Genomic DNA, 14,885 nt, shown 5'->3' on the forward strand with positions numbered 1-14,885 from the left:
CCTCCCCCTCCCCTCCCCTTTCCCTCCCCTCGCCCTCCCATTCCCCCTCCCCTCCCCCTCCCCCTTCTCCTCCCTCTCCCTCTCCCTCTCCTCCTTCTTCTTCTCCTTCTTCTCCTTCTTCTTCTTCTTCCCCTTCTTATTCCCCTTCCTCTTCCCCTTCCTCTTCCTCTTCTTCCTCCCCTTCTTCCTCCTCCTCCTCTTCTTCTTCTTCTTCTTCTTCTTCTTCTTCTTCTTCTTCTCCTTCTTCTCCTTCTCCTCCTCCTCTTCCTCCTTCTTTTTTTTGGCAAGTAGGCATTCCTGTGTCTTCTAAAGGGATCTAGTTAATGTATAACACAGATGCACAATGCACACTAAAGGGAAGAAAGTAGTGGCTCAAATGGGCAGAGAGAGAATTTTATGTTTAAAATTTTTCTCATTCTGCCTTTAAAGTAATTTTATTTAATCTGAGTAAACCATTTCCCTACAATGCTACAGCTGCTTTTATTACCCAATAGCACTTGGGTCCATTCGCCCAACACTCAGCAAAGCCAGTCTACTGACACTAGGTGGTGGTGAGGTGTGGCATTTACTGCAGGTGCCAAGCAAGGAGAACAGGCAGCTTGTGCTCAAAAAGACCCAAACTTCCCAATGGCTTTCAGGGAAGAGTTTTTAAAAGCAACGTTTGGGGTGAGAGTTGCAGGGGACATGACTTTCTTCTGATTGGTTGTGGGTGGTGAGGCAACAGAGTGGTGTTTTGGGACTCTTAATCAACCTTCTGGTTCCAACTAATCTGGGGTCTGTGTGCTTCCGGTCCACATGTATCCCCATCCTCCACCTGGGGGAGGGTCTTATTTCTTGCAGAATGATCCAAAGATGTGTATCAGATTGTGTGCGTATCCCCTGAGGGGGAACCAGTACCCTGTTTTATTGCTGAACTATTGTTTCTTGACTTCTTTTCCTTTGTCCCTGCCTTCCCTCACTTCCCTAATTAGTAACTGCTGAAGTCTGCTCTTTAGAATTCAGGGAAGACCTAGGAGACCAAAGCCTTTTTCTACAAACAAGAAATGGATACAGAGGGGCTTTTTTACCCGGGAGGGCCCCACAGGGTCCTGCTCAGAATCAGTCCCCCTTTTCTGTGATCCTCCTCAATCCTAAGGGGAACAGGGGTGGGACAAGAAAGAGAATTAAAGTTTGGATAGAGAGGTTAATCATGAACGCAGCAGGGGAACTCTGTTTTAGGGGGACTTGATTTCACTTTAAAGGGGGTATACGTGGTTAGAGCATGGGCTCTGGAGCTGGACTGCCTGAATGCATATTCTGGCCCTAGCTCATCCTGGCTTTATCAGGTTGGCCTCTCCGAGCTTATTTTTTCACAAATAACTCTAACTTTGATTTGAGAAGGTTGCTTTGAAGATTATATGAGTTAATGCTCAGAGAATTCTTAACAGTGCCCTAGCATATAGTAAACAATCAGTAAATATTTGCTCTTGCAATTATATGCAAAATACTCTGAGAGGCAGGAACAATGGGGAAGGCTTCACCTAGCAAGTGGCATTTGAGCTGAGACTTCAAGGATAAGTAAAAATTTGCCAGGCAGCAGTGAAAGCTAGTCAAAATCACCAATGTATGAGGAAGTGTTCAAATCGCTGAAAAAATTCTGAGATAATTCAGGAAAACTGGAGACTAAAGTGCAGCTACAACAACAAAAGCTAATAAATGGAAAGATTATACCAAGTTCATGGCTAGGAAGATGAAACGTTGTAAAGATATTCATTCCTCTCAAATTAATCTATAAATTCATTTCAATTCCAATTAAAATCCCAACAGAATTTTTATTTGACAAGCTAAATTTAAAGTTCAAACTTTTGCAAGGAACCAAAAGTATTTAAAACACTTCTGAAGAAAAGGGGGAAAATTGCCTATCAGAATTCAGGACTCACAGGGTTAGTAATTGATGTAATCATCAGTTATTGGCACGAAGATAGAAAAATAGATCAGTAGCACAAAATAAAGAGCCTAGAAGTAGGCTCAGGCTTACATGGAAACTTGCACTAATTAATGCCTACAGGCAGCTGCTAAATTAATTAGTTTTTAGCAGTAGAGACATTTTTCTCTCACTAAATGTGTTAAACACATAAGAGTTTGCTCATAGTATGTAACGAACTAATAGTTATTTCTGAGTTTTTAATCCACAAGTCATTTAATTATTCCCAATTCTCATCCACTGAAAAGGGAATTCAATTGATACTTTTGCAAATTTGTTTATCAAAAAACACTGACAAAGTCCTGATGAGGATATGTAGCAAGTGGATGTCTCGTTCACTGCTGGTGGGAATATATTAATAGAATAGTACAGACACTCTGAAAAACAGTTTGACCGTTTCTTATAGAGTTAAACATACATTGGCCATACAACCCAGCATCACACTCCTGGGTGTTTATGCTAGAGAAATGAAAACTCATGTTCACACAAAAACCTCTATGTGGATGTTCAGAGCAATTTTATTTATATTGATAATAGCCCTAAGCTAGAAACAATCCACATGCCCTTTGACAAGTGAGTGGTGAAGAGGCTGTGCTCCACCCAGGCAGTGGAGTACTACTCAGTGGTTAAAAAAAAAGTACTTGGATGGATCCCAAGGGCATTATGCTGAGTATAAAAAGCCAGTCGCAAAAGGTTACATATGGTATTATTCCATTTATATAACATTCTGCAAGTGAAAAACTTAGAGGGAGGTGGAATAGACCAGTAGTTGCCAGGAGTTAGGGTTGGAGGAGGATGTAATCTATCCATGTGATAACATTTCACAGAACTACACACACACACACACACACACACACACACACACACACACGTTGTACATGTAAAAATCATTAAATCCAAATAAAGTCTGCAGTTGAGTTGGCAGGTTTGTAACAATGTCAATTTCCTGCTGTTAATAGCACACTATGTCCATATGGAATGCAGTGTTGGAGCAATCTGGAGAATGGTATATGGGAATTCTCTGCACAATTTTTCAACTCCTTATAAGTCAGACTATGTTAAAATTTAAAAGCCCTTTTTAAATGGCAGTAAATAAAAAATAAACTTTAGACTAATGAATCCAGTCCCTCCCAGTCATATTTTTACGGCTGATATTGTAGCAAAGAACATGGTATTACTGATGAGAGGGTGACATGCATAAGAGATGCCTAGGAATGCAGCTGGTGAATAGTTTTTCTGAAACTTTAGATGCTTTTATTTGAGTCTGTTTGCGTGTATTTGGGCATGGTGTGTATTTCTATGGATAGGGCTGCTGCAAGGACCGGTCAGTGCTACTAAAAGCGGGTGACGCTTGTTTCCAGGCTTTAACTTGGGAACACTGTTTTATTTGTAAACAAGTTTGGGTTGCTAAAAATTCAGGGCTTGATTTGCTCAGAGTATAGGGTGTTGCCATTAAAAGAGACTGTTGGTCAGCTTTCTCTAGGTTTAGCTTGCAATAACAAATATTTACTCCAGAGCAGCAAGTCGGCTGGGAGTCTGCGGTTTTCCAACTCTGCTCCTGGCTGTGCATAGGTTGTGGGCAGCTCCATACTGTCTACATTGTGGACTGTGGGTCTGCTTCACCTGATCTCTCATTCCAAGGTCCAGACTGAGGCCGCGGACACTCTCAGGACATGAGGCGGAGAGCAGGAGCAAGAGGGCTGGTGGGATCTTGCAGGACCTCTAGAGCTTCTGCTCAGGTACAGCATACCTCATCTCTCCCCCTCCATTAGCCAAAGCAAGTCCCATGGCCAAGTCCAAAGTCAATGGAGTGGGGGATTGTACTCTCTCCGAGGGGAAGAATTGCAAAGATGGGAAGGGAATTAATAATTGTACACAAATAATACGACCTACCACATATGATAAATGTTATTAAGTCCAGGGCATTACACTTACTTCTTTTAGAAGTGATGTGTGTGGAAATGGAATCAACTTATATGAGTTGTATGAGCTCAGTTACTTTAGTGACAAGAATTCAGAAGTGAGATGGTTGTTACAGGGACGTAAATTAACATAGCTCTTCAAATTGGAAAGTGAAATCAGACTTTTTTTTCACAGAAGATAAGTCTGATTTGGATGATTACTGTGACCATAAATACTGACTTTGCCAATTAGGTTACATAGACCATGCTCACTATAAGTCAACTGAAATAAATTTGTAGCTTCAATATTTTGACATATATATAGTTGAATCACATAACAGAAGATAACTTTCCATTGTAACAGATGTATTGAAATTGTAAGATGTATTGAAACTAACAATATTTTCATTTTCCCAAGTCTTCCTGAGTATATTGAGTCTTAAAAGACGCTTCTTTTAAGAGAGATATTTAATTATAATTTAATTAAATTAAAATGATCATTTAATTATCATTTAATTTAATGATCATTTTTAATTATCATTTGAAAATCCTAATAAAGACTTTTTGGTGTAATTCTTGAAAACTGAACAAGAAAATGATCCTGAAAGTCTGAGCAACAAATGCTTTTCTGAGCCAGATGATTTCCAGTTCTTTGCTGTCAATGAAGTTGAGTGGGAACCAAATCAGGCTGCCAAATGATACAACATCCAATACAATTTTCTATGATGGGTCATTATGTGATTTTGGTGAATTTGGTGAAACTTGGGAAAGTTCATAGAATTAAGAAACTCTGCTCTTAAAAATCTTCTATTCCTATCTATTTACAGCAGCAAAATTGCTCAGAGCCCACATCTATAACAGAAAATAAGATAGAATCGATGCTGAATCTTGCCTCCACCAAGAAATAAGTAACATTCATCCATGGCTGATTGATAACAAATTAAGCCCTCATCAACCTTATTGAGCTGCCTTTGCAATCAAATTTCACTTTTTATATATAATAATTACTTATAAAAATCTCTGTTATATTTATGTTGCTTTGATTAAGTGTATACTAATAATTATTGCTGTAACTTAAAGCAGAAGAAAACTTTTAACTCCTAGAGCCTTACTTTCGTCAGAAATTTTAAAACATGAATACTTCAATTTATATACATATTTTTATTGTGGAAAAATATGACTGGGAGAGCAGTAGAAGACTTCAAATAAAAAATATGTTGAAGGAGATTTTATTAACTAAATGGAATGGAAATATAAGATAAATGAGAAAGATAACTACATAAAATTTTGGTCTGTCAAGGAAGAGTTATGGAGTATTCTTAAAGTGGATAATAGCATGTATCAAATTACTATGATATTTAGATTCCATTGGATACAAGTTGAAAAGTGAAGTAACAATTTTATTTTTAAATGACATTTATAATAAACAGATATGAAATTCTTTGCAACTATCAGTTTGAACTGTATGAAATTGTTAATATTCAACCATTTTCAACCTACAAATATGGCAGTTCATATGGCTCAAACTAATATTTAAACTCATGATATAATAACCTAAATGGAAAAAGAACTTCAAAAAGAATAGATACGTGTATATGCATAACTGAGTCACTTTGCTGTACACCTGAAACTAACACAACATTGTTAATCAACTATACTCCAATATAAAATAAAAATTTTTTAAATAAATAAAATATACATACATAAAAAATTTAAAAATAAACCTATAATAAAAAATTTTAGATGACAACTTAAAAATGTGGAAAGAGATACATAATTTTTTCTCAATTACCTTAGGGAGCACATGAGCCAAAAAGTTTGAAGACCATTGTCCTAGAAAAAAAATCCACACATGTGTACAGGAGACATAAAAGAAAGTTATGGTAATAGTGTTTGCAAGAGAAAAAAATTTGACAATTCCAATAGCAAGAGAATGAATAAATAAATTGGACTATTTTCATGCCAGATTTTTATATAGCAGGAAAAATGAAGGATTTAGAGGGTATACACATAAATATGAATGAAGCTTAGTATTTGGTGAAAGCTTTATAATATTTGGTGAAAGAAGTAAGTTACAGAAGAACACTTACAGAGTTATAATGTTTATAAAATTTTAAATATGCAGTATAATACTCTATTTTGCTTAAGGACACAAACAAAAATAGTAAAAATATAAAGAATAGAGGGATAAATAAGTCTGGTTTTAACAGTCCAGTTTTAACCTGGTGGGGAGGAGGCTGTGATTAGAGAGGAGAGCTCCAACTATATCTGAAATGTTTCATTTTTTAAAAAATTTATTTATATATTTATTTTATTTATTTATTGGCTGCGTTGCATCTTCACTGCCGCACATGGGCTTTCTCTAGCTGCTGCGAGCGGGGGCTACTCTTCACTGTGGTGCGTGGGCTCCTCATTGTAGTGGCTTCTCTTGCTGTGGAGCACGGGCTCTAGGCACGTGGGCTTCAACTGTTGCGGCACACAGGCTCAATAGTTGTGGCTCATGGGCTCCAGAGCACAGGCTCAATAGTTGTGGTGCACAGGCTTAGTTGCTCCGTGGCATGTGGGATCTTCCCAGAGCAGGGCTTAAACCCGTGTCCCCTGCATTGGTAGGCAGATTCTTAACCACTGCGCTACCTAGGAAGTCCTGAAATGTTTCACTATTTTAACTGGGTATGAATACAGAGATGTTTATCATATTTTCCTTTATAGTTTTTAACATCTTTTAAATATTGCAAAATAAATGCTCATAACATTTTTAAAGGGGTCTGCATATATTTAACACTAGAAAAACATTTGTGAGTCTCCTGGTATAAGATAAAGGAAAAAAAATATTTAGACACCATAAGAATAGCTAGTGTCCCGCTTACTGAAAATGTAGTCTCCAAAGATCATCTCTGGCGAGGGCGGGGGGTGGGGTGGGGGGGTAGTAGAGGGATAGTTAAAGAGAGCAGCATAGGGATGGAAAAGGACTGGATGTTTTTAAGTTAGCGATCTTTTCATCACTGTGTATATAAATGACATCTGAATGAAAATGTGAACTTTGATCCCTTTTCTAAGTTGATGTTAGGTCCAAAGTTTTGTGCCGTGAAATAGTAACCGTGGCCTTGACTGGCACATCTGAAAACACGGATCCACTGAGGGAGGATTCAGAATTTCCCCTTTGCTCTAATTATTCAGTTCCCTTCTTGCTGAATGGCAAGTGCTCCCTCACCCCCACTCCCCGCTTTCAGATACATCCGTCAATAGAAAAGATAAAAATATTTGTTGGGGGGAGTCTTCCCTTTAGTAAAACGTGTACATTTTACAGCGCTTTGCGTTTTGTTGTTAAAGATGCCGTATAGCGTTCTATCCTCTGAATTGTTATATAGTTTTTTTTTATAAAGTTGTTCAGAATCCCCACAGTGCAGACTGTCAAGTGGATGAGGACTGGACAACAAGGTCACTGTAGAGGGGGTGGGGTTCAGCGGAGGCAGAAGCCAGACTGCAGTGGGGTAAAGAGAGGATGGGAGACGGTGCGTGGAAACAGGCAAGACGAGACTTCTCTTTACACAAGTTCAATTGTGAGGGGGAAAAAAAAGTGAGGTTTACTTGAAAGGGCTAGAGGGTCAAAGGAGTTTTATTTTGTTTATTTGCAGTATTATATACATTTTAACTTCACTGATGCAAGGTTTAACAGTATGCAGAAACAATATTATATGTTGTTTATGGGTTCAAACATACGTAGTAAGTGTTTAAAAACCATGCAAAGGAGTAATAAGCTCCAAATTTAGGAGAATAATTATATACGGGAAGGCAGGAAAACAGAATTGGAGGACACAGGGGACTTCTACTATTGTTTCTAATATTTTCTTTCTTAAGCTGAGTAGTGGGTGAACAGGGTTTTTTTTTTTATATTTTAAAATATTAATAATAATGCTTTTTATTTATATAAAATAAGTGAGATGATTATTTCAAAAAATAAACTTAAAATTTATAGAAAGATAAAATTTTATATAAAATAGAAATAGGAAACTGGATAGTCAGGTCTTTGCTTAGAAATTTTAGAAAAAAATAGAAGGACAGCAGAGAAGATATCAACAAAACCCCAGCTGTCATTTACAATAAGTAAGTAAATAAACTAGTTTTGCTTAACTTCAACCAAAAAGGGACAGAAACATGAAAATATTTGTTTAAAAAAAAAAATCAAGAGGAATGCAACCAAAAGGAAATTGTGAAAGCAGAAGGGAAGGTTTCCCAGTATGTTATGCTAAGGTGATTTCCCTTACTGTGATTTCAAAAGGATGGTTATATGCACCTACTATGGAAATCAATATGTGTGATACTTTTCATCTGCCCTGGGGATGGTACAGACAACCCTCAAAGTACAGGCAGAGGAGGAAGGAGACAGAGGTGGGGCTTTGGACTGTGCATGAATGTGAGCGTTCTCCCAGCTGTGTGCCCTAGAATTTCTTGATTACTCTGAACAACTGATGTTTCTTCCCGGCAAGCAGGCTACTGTCAAGTTAAAATAAGCCAGTGTGGTCTGATTTGCACTGCCTTACTTGCTCTTCCCGTCAGCGGCGGTACATGGACGTGTCCCTGGAGTGAAAGACGACAGAGTTCATTCCCCTAATGACGTTTCCAAACTGGCTGTTGATGGTCATCATTGCAGCAACCTGTTATCTCTTCGGCAATCCCCGTGCCCTTTTACCGCTAAAAAGGGTTGAAATGACGACAAGAAGGAACTAAAGCAAGATGTTCCACAGCACTGAACATTATTTCAACAACAAATGAATTACCCTACCTATCCCACCTCTTCCCATCCGTCAGAGGCACACACTTGCAACAGTACTTCTAGCACTTTCTTCCAGTATTTACCGTTTACCTCCATAACAGTTCTTCTCTCTCTCACTCTTTTTTTTTTTTTTTTTTTTGGCCCTAGCCACACAGCATGTGGGATCTCAGGGGATGGAACCCATGGCCCCTGCAGTGGAAACACAGAGTCTTACCTGCTGAACTGCCAGGGAAGTCCCCATATTTCTAAGGAAAATAATTAAACTGCAATTTTGCAGCTTCCCACGTTTGACTTCCTATCATAAAAGATGAGTATCTAGCCCTCTTACACAAATCATCCCACATCACCCCCAACCATTTCTCCTTTCCCTCCTGGTATCTTCTCAGCATTTTGTATATCAGCATTCTGATTGGTGAGCAGCCTACTGGGAGTGTGGCTCACCCCCGGGGACACGAAAGCTCTTCGTTTGGGAGCCTGCCGGACCTCATCCTGCGCGTCTCTCCACTTGGCTGGGCCTGGTTTGTATCCTTTACGATAAACTGTAATCATAAGCACAGCACTTTCCTGAGTTCTGTGAGTCATTCGAGTGGATTCTCGTACCTGAGGGAATCATGGGAACCCCCAAACTTGTAGCCAGCTGATCAGAAGTGAGGGTAACCTGGGGACCCCCAAGCTCATGGCTGGTGTCTTTAGAGGCTAGAGGGAACCCCAGGATTTGTAGCCAGTCAGAAGTGTGGGAGGTTTGAGAGTCCCTGAACTTGCAGCTAGTGACTGAAGTGAGGTCAGGCTCGTGGGGGACTGGGCCCTTATCCTGTGAAATGTGATCTAACTCTGGTAGTTAGGCTCGGAATGGTATTGTGCATGGATAAATACAAAAGACTATTCCTTTCCCTCTTGATTTCTTTAGAATTCCTATGGCTTTTTAATGTACAATTTACAGCATTGTCAGGTGGTGTCAGGACTGAATTGTGTCCCCTCAAATTCACATTTGGAACCCTAACCCCCAAAGTGACTGTATTTGGAGATAAGATTCTTAGGAGATAATTAATGTTAAATGAGATCATGAGGGCGGGGTCCATTTTAAAAAATTAAAAGACATTAATTATTCTTTAAAATGAGTGGCTGTTCCTCACCATGACTTATACACAGTGAGCTTTTCTGATAGTAGAAAGATGCTCAGGGTCTAAATTTTTTTCTCTTTCATTCCCACCTCCCCAAAAGTGACAATGAAAGATTTAATGTATGTGGTCATTTGTCCTGGGTTATATGAGATTTGGCAGCAACTAAGGTGGCCATTCCATGATTGAGACCTAGAAAATCACCCGTGAGAGGGAGAAGGCCCCAGAGCACTGACCCTGAGATGTCCCTTTGGGGCACTGGAGCAATGACCGTTTGGGGACAAAGAGGAGAGCTGGAATTGCCAATTGGATAGGGATGGGTAGGGGAGAGGGTGAGGAGGTGCTTTGACCAGTAAAAGAGCTGAGAATGTGCGGACACAGACCTCCGAAGGAAAGGAAGGGGAAAGTACTTGGGACGACAATTGCAGACAGAATGCCATGGAGCTGCTGTTTCTTGCCCATGAGTTTAATGACAAGGTTCCTCCCCTTTGGATGCCAACTAAGCAGGAGCCGGCAGGGCATCCCCTGACTTTGCAGCCCAGCCAGGCCTGGAATCTGCCCCAAACACAATCACAGATATTCCCAGGCTTGAATTCCATCCAGAGACTAGTCATTTAATGCAATTGCCTGTGGTCTGAAAAACAAACTCCCACCCAAACATATTGTACTTGGGGAGACTGCAATCTCAATGATCATGTCTCCCAGGACTCAGGCCCACTCTGACCACAGGCTCTTTCTAAAGGCACAGCCCACAGAAGTGTGCACAATTAGACCATGTAATTTTTGTCTGGGAAGTAAAATACCTCGGCTGTTACATCATTTTCCTTAGCGTAGCTATCCCTTAAAAGAAGAAAGCCTGACCAAGATGCCTTCTCAAAGTCGACCATGGAAATAACCTTTTAATATTCTTTCCTGTCTTCCATGACCTTATACAGCTTTCATACACAATTTCTCATTTTATCCTCAAAACAATGCATGGAGGTATATGCACTATTACTCCTGCTTCCTGGGCCAGCCCAGAGTTTCTGCTTCCCCCTTTCCGTCCTCCCATTGAAAGGTAACGCTGGGCAGCCCAGCCAGGTCACGTCTGAGGGACTGGTTGCCTGTGACATCCCTCCCCCCCTCCCCTGACCCACAGGCCTGACACAAAAGAGGCTGCCGGAAACTCCTGACAGCTGCCAGGCCCGTAGCCACAGTGTCCTGAAGAGGAATTCTAAGCTCACAACAGAGCATTTCCCGTCTAGTTTTTTTATGGGTCTGGGGTTGGGGGAGGGGTTGGTGACCAGCCAAAGACGGGTGGCAGAATGATGAAATCATGCGAGCCCACAGCACAGTTTCATGTCACGGTGGGAATGGGGACAGGCTTTTGTGCCAACCAGAATGTGCTTGGTTACACACTCCAGTTACAAATAGTGATGGCCCAGGAGAGGCCATGGTGCTCGAAAAGAAATTTTCCTTCGTCTGTGATATTCTAATTGGTTTTAAAGCAAACACATTTCTGCATTAGGTGTAGAATTATGTTATCTTTAAAATTCAGAAGGAAAGGGCCTCCGCTGCTGTTTGGAGAGCCCTCGGGTTCCGGGGTGGGGAGATTTCTAACTTCTGCTCTAATGATCTCAGGCCCACATCGTTCACACCCATTCAGCTCAGCCAGCGTTTACCTGCCCACTACTGCACAGCCCAGGGCTTCATGGCCTACTGGGCGCAAGCACGAGGGGCCCTCTGGCAGAAGGTGATGAATCCAAAAGAGCCTGATGAAAGAGGTGGTGAAACTCAAATCACCTACACCTGTGGTTGGACGAAGGCAAGTTGGGGCAACGGACAGACAAGCAGCCAACCCTAACCAGAGACAGAGGAGGTAGGTCCTGTATCAGTGATAATGTCAGAGTTGGCCTTGAAGAACTGGTGGAATTTTGAGATGTAAGGAAGGGGTGGTGCAGGGGTGGGTCTGTCCAGAAAGAGGAAACATCTTGGAAGACAAGTAGGATGTAGATGAAAAAACTCGTGGTCATTTCCAATTCCACCACCATGGCCCCCATCACAGATCCCTGTCCCCGGGGACAACTCACCTGTGCAGCCCTCTTTGACATCTCTACCACCCCCTCCATTCTGGGGATCTCAGCAGGAGACAATGTGTATGAAAGCTCAGTTTTTTTCATTATTGTTGATATTCATAAAAGTGCCTGGAGATAGACAGGAGAGGGAAGCAAAGGTAGGAGGGGTTAAAGAATTTGCCCATCTGATGAGAAAGGGAATCAGGAAGCTAACCCGGGTCACCCCCATCCCTACCAGCTGTCAAATAGGTGGATGGTGTCTGGCTCAGGTTCATAGACTCCTGGGTGAGATCAACCTGGCTTGAATCCCAGTTCTGACATTCACTGTGTGACCTTGAGCAAAGTACTTAACCTCTCTGTGCCTCTGTTTCCGTAGGTGCAAAATGTGGCTTCTTACACCAGAGCTGTCGGACACATTAAAAAGGATCCTGCCTGTGAAATGCTTAGTGTAATGCCTGTGACACAGGAAATATGTAAGCGTTCATTCGCGGCTACTACCTGCTATCACTGATCTTTATTGTAACTACCCGCTGTCTCTCATTCAGTACCAGAATTTTAGAGTCTGGTAGTTGGCTGGAGACCATGTCAGAACCTTTTCCTTAACCCCGTTATGCTCCTCAGAAAAGCTGTTCTTACTGCACTGCAGACTTCATAAGAATTCTCTCAGCCTGCTCGTGCCATCGCTCAATATGGTGCATTAGAATCCTTCTGTTAGCACAGCTGTGTCTGGGGGCTGGGAAAGATCTGAAGACCCCGAGGGGGATGCAAACGAGAGAGGGTCTATCCAGTGGGCGGAGGTGGGGGTATGTTAATCCACCTCCACATCCTGTTCTCACATCCCTGAAGAGCACCCCATCTAGCAGGTCACCACTCCTTCTCTTCCTATGTGCTACCCTCGGCCAGTCCAGACAATGAGCTTGTCTGCACCTTGGCCTGGGTGGGCTTTCTTGCGAGTTCACTCACAGGGGAACATGAGAGCTGAGTGGTCACTGCGTCCTAGATCCTCCCAGCCTCACTCCTGGGGCCAGGTGCCCTCCATCCCTGACAGGTTCATCCAGGGATAGGGTGGTGAGCGGGAGGAAGCTCAGGGTCTCCTGAGACTTCCACCCACAGATCCCAACTCTCCCCCTTCAGCAGCCCAGCCCCACCTCTCTTCCGTGAGCACGGAGGGTCAGGCCCCATACTTCTGGAATCTTGAGTGAAGCTCATGCGTCCCATCCTCTTATTGTTCAGATGCGAAGGCCAAGGGCCAAGGCTGGAACTCAGAACCAGCCTTTTCCTCCTACACCAGTGGCTCCCAACTTCTTTTCCCCTTAGAATCACCTGGGACCTTTCAAAAACTCCACAGTCATGGCCACGTGCCGAACCAGGGAAATCACGCTCTCTGGGGTTGGGCGGCCATCCATGGTTTTTGGTAAGGTTCCCAAGTGATTCCAATGCGTGCACAAGTTTGGGAGCTACCATCCTTGCAGCCCCAAGAATCCTGATAAATGGCCACACGCCAGACTGAGTGCCTTGTGTGAGGACGACCCATCGCGCTTCGGTGGTCCCTTTTCGATTTCTGACCTTCTGAACATCAGGAGGGACTTAGTCATGTATCAGTGAAAAGCTGCCACTCATTGATCAAGTATTGAAGAGTTACGTAGTCGGCATGCCCACTGAAGTTTAACTAAATTAATATGCTTAGACAAATGTGCAAAGCCACAGTCAAAATTCTCCAATTATATGCTAATATCTTAGTTTATAAACAACAAAGGTGAATATTGAAGCTAATTAAAGATAGGCTTGGGTTTTTACAAATAAAATTCTGGGAAACAGAAAGACATATTAAATCTCCTTAAAAACGTCAATATGAGGTATACAGCATCCAAATGTTTCTGATGGCATTGCAATTATTTGCAAGTTTTTCAAAGCCCACTGAGCAATTAGATATACTGCTTTATCATTTTTATTTCTCTAACAACTGCACCATGCTTTTCCCCGTGAAAAGAATCCAAGTAGACAAACAACTGTTCTATATTCACGTGATCCAATCATGCATATATAATTTTGCGCTTGTGTTGCCTTTAGCAGAACTTGATTTCTTTGAATCTCAAATTTTGGGGTCAATTAGTCCGGTCATTTATAACCTTTTGGGTCCTGGACTCCTTTAGAGTCCACGTACTTGGATGAAAGCAATTTTTCACAGTTTCTGGGAGCACCTGGACTCCCAAAGTCCCCCATGTCCCCACTTGTGTCCAAAAAAAAAAAAGTTGAGGAAACAACCCCAGAGGCTAAAGTGACTCAAGTCGCCAGTTAGTTCCACTATCAGGATTCGAACTCCCATCTCCCGACCCTCTGGTCATTCTGGGAGAGACAAGCCTGGGTTCAAAGCCTGATTTTGCTGCCTGTTGGCTGGCGACGTGTGCAAGTTACATCAGCCCTCGGTGCAGTGGTTTCTGTGTCTTCCCCATTTGCCTGCCCGCTTGCTAGCATGATAGTCATGTTCACGGTCATTATTCACAAGTGAGGAAAGAGGCGCTCAGGGGGATAGGCGGTTGCCCTGGGTCACCAAGCTGCTACGTGATGTGGCTCCGAAGCCTATAGTCCTGGCACCCACCACCCTGCATCCCCAATTCCTCCCAGCCCTGCCCTGGACCAGAGTAGGATGCGGGACGTCCAGGAGTCGCTCTCAGGAAGCAGCCTTCAAGTTCAACGTGGCAAGCCCGATCTCTGCTGCAGAGGAAGGACCAGCGAGAGGACCAGGAGGGAGAGGGAGGTCCGTGTTTTACGGAAGGGGATGGAGAGACCCAGATGCAGTGAGGTCAGCCTGGGTGAGGGGCGGGGCTGCTGCCCAGGGGAGGCCTGGCCTCTGGCTCCCACCCAAGGGGTCACAGGAACAGCCGGTGGCAGCGGCACAGGCCGAGGGAGGCAGCAGGGGCCGGCTGGGCTGGCCATGCTCCAGGGGGGCTTCCTGGAGTGTCCAGCCGCAGGTACCTTAGAACAGCCCTGGGCTCAGAAATCTGAAAACCCCTCCCTTCCTGGGCTGTGGGCTGGGTCGTTGGAACACTTTCAGTTTTGTTTCTCTGCCTGCAA

The sequence above is a fragment of the Hippopotamus amphibius genome, chromosome 17 (genome assembly GCF_030028045.1).
Source record: "Hippopotamus amphibius kiboko isolate mHipAmp2 chromosome 17, mHipAmp2.hap2, whole genome shotgun sequence".
In the NCBI taxonomy this organism is placed as follows: Eukaryota; Metazoa; Chordata; class Mammalia; order Artiodactyla; family Hippopotamidae; genus Hippopotamus; species Hippopotamus amphibius.